This window comes from Ovis aries, chromosome 1 (genome assembly GCF_016772045.2).
Source record: "Ovis aries strain OAR_USU_Benz2616 breed Rambouillet chromosome 1, ARS-UI_Ramb_v3.0, whole genome shotgun sequence".
NCBI classification, from domain to species: Eukaryota; Metazoa; Chordata; class Mammalia; order Artiodactyla; family Bovidae; genus Ovis; species Ovis aries.
In genome coordinates this window covers 30342823-30345956 of record NC_056054.1, presented here as the reverse complement: position 1 = coordinate 30345956, position 3134 = coordinate 30342823, and positions in this window count along the sequence as shown.

Genomic DNA, 3134 nt, shown 5'->3' with positions numbered 1-3134 from the left:
AAAAGATGCAAAGGCTTGTACCAGGGGCAGTGATGGTAGGATGCAGAGGAGGATATGGATTTGCGAATGTTTTAGGGGCTGGCACCCCACTCCAGTACTCCTGCCTGGAAAATCCCATGGACAGGGGAGCCTGGCGGGCTGCAGTCCATGGGGTTGCGAAGAGTCGGACACGACTGAGCAACTTCCCTTTCACTTTCATGCATTGGAGAAGGAAATGGCAACCCACTCCAGTGTTCTTGCCTGGAGAATCCCAGGGACAGGGGAGCCTGGTGGGCTGCCGTCTATGGGGTCACACAGAGTCGGACACGACTGAAGCGACTTAGCAGCAGCAGTAGCAGTGGGGGCAAAATAGCAGTTTTTGGTGCATAACCAAACGTGGAAGAGCAGGAACATAAAAGAGAGGAAGAGTATGGAACGAATCCCAAGTTTCCAGTGTTTCTAACTTGGGTGACAGCAGATGGTGGCACCAAGACTGTTAACGGCAGAAGAATAACTTTGGGGGGATAAAAGAGTTCAATTTTCTACCTGTTGACTTTGTGGTACCTACGGGATACCTAACTATATTTGCCTGGTAACCAGTTCAATGTTTACTGATTGTCACAGAGCAAGAGAGCTGGATATCCTTTCTTTGTTTGCCTTTTCATATCCACTATCTATGAAATCGTGTCCCTGCAAAGGTTGAACCTGTATGATTGTATTAATAGGCTTCCCTTTGTCCCGTTTCTGCATGAATTTGGTCAAGGATGACATGGTAAGAGATTGCGAGGAGAGGCAGTAAGGTCAGAGTGCTTATTCCCTAGGCTTCTTCCCATCCCTAGGCTGCATCCTTTGGCACAGGCCAAGGTTTCTGTTCTGTTCATCTCTCCTTTTTCCTGTCTCAGGTTCTTGTAACTCTCTCCCTCTGCCCCTTTAGGGGTGGTAATGAACCTTGCAGCTATTGTACTCAGGATTACAGTGGTTCCTCCTGGGCTCCCTACACTCACTGTGCTTCTGCACATCCTCTATATATTCATCCATTTTTCAAATCACCCAGTTTGAATGTTCCCAGTATTTTCTGCTGGGACTCTGACTGATATAGCCGATATTTAGTAAGTAATTATTGAACAAAAAAGTACAAATGAATGTATAGATGGAATATAAATCTGTACTTCAAGAAATGAATCCTTATTTGGCTATTTGGCTAATAATAACCATCATGAGACTTTTGAGGAGTCAGTGCAGAGAAAGAGGAGAAGGATGCATTATCTGACTGGGGTGAGAAAGGACTTGGAGAGCAGTGCGTTGGGTGGAAGGAAATTCCAAGGTGCAGTGGATAATGTTGGCAAGGTACATTATTAAGTTATTCAGGAATTTCCTCTCACCTAGTAAGAAAATATATTGCTCTTAGGGGATGAGAGTGAGGTGGGAGAAGAATCAAAGGTAGAATTAAGGAAGTTAAAAACAACACACCCATATTTCTTAATTAGCTTCAAGGGGGAATTATTGCCAAGTGTAATGATGCAGAAGTTGGAATATCTTTATTCCTCAGTGGGGGAAATAATTTCTCCTTCTGCCACATCTTTTCATCCATTTTAATTGGCTTATATTTGTTCAGAAACCTAGGCACTTCCAAACCAAATACCTTACTTTCCCTATAACATGACCAAAATAACTGCAAAAGATTGGATGTGCTTCCATTAAACAAACTTGGCAAGAAATATTTGCCACATAAAATATGGGTCACTCTCTCTTTCTGCTCAGAACTGTAGGCCACACCTTTCAAAATGCAGTGAAAGTTTTAGAATAGTTGAAGCTGGCCCTATAAATATCCTTCTAGGTATTCCTAAAGTAAGCAAAGAAGGAAGGAGACCCATATAACAGTTGTATAAGATGGTGTCCAGATTCTTGCCATGAATACAGAATAGCCACCGCCTTTACTCCCATACCACCCACCCCATCCCCTTTAAAAACGCCAATGGGGTGATCCAATTAGCTGAATAAAAACACACCATATGAAAAACTATTAGGGTAATGGATCTCTCACTATCTCGAATATAGTGATGGTTTCACAGGTATATATACATGTCAAAACGTATTAATTTTTACCCTTTAAATATGTGCAATTTACCTTCTGACAATTATATCTCAGTAAACTTGTTTAAAACAAACAAAATGAAAAGAACACCTTATAAAATGGGAGGGTGATCATGCTAGAAAACTAAGGGTTGGAAACTTATATAATCATTTCTTGGATAGACCTAGAATACACACACACACACACACACACACACACACACACACTGCCAGAGTGGCCCTTGAAGAATGTAAGTCAAATCATGTCCTTTTCTGCTCAAGATCCTCCAGCGGTTCTCATTTCTCCTTGAGTCAGATTCAGAACCCTCACTGTCCCCCAAGCAGTGCCATAAGGCCCTATACCTTCTAGCCCGTGTGACTCTTCCTGCTTTGTCGTCCAATCCTTTTCGCTCTTCAGGCATATTTGTCTCCTTGTCTTTTTCAATCTAGCGTGGCAAGATTATCTCCAAACCTTTGTACTTGCTGTTTCCTCCGCCTGAAATGTTTCTTTAGGTCCCCAGTGTGCACATGGCTTACTCTGGCTCCTATTCCTCTAGGTTGCTATTCAAATTTTACCTCCTATAGAGGCCTCCTCTGACTTCCCTATGGGCAGTGACACTCTCCTGCTCTCACTTCGGTCCCAGAGCTTCCTATTTTCTTTTCTGCTTTATTTTTCTCCATCATCTGACATTCCCTATAGTTTACTTATTTTTAATTGTTTTTCCTCTCATACTCCCACTATAATATAAACTCCCCAAAGATACGGATTATTGTTTGTTTTGTTTACAGTAGCACCTGTATATAGGTAGCTACTCAACAAAATGTTGCTTAGAAAATAATTCATTCATTCAAAGAAAAAAATCTAGATTAATATGGATTTTATGTGTAAAAATAAATACACTGTGTAAAAGTTAGGAGGATAGCTTGGCATCCATGCTAAAATTACTTTATCCCCTTCCAAAAATTCTCTAGTGAGATATGTCATTCTTCAACTCATGAAATAAAGAAATACGGAAATCTTAAAATTAATCTAATTCAGTCATACATTTGAAGGGCCTTTACATCTCATACCATCTTAACAT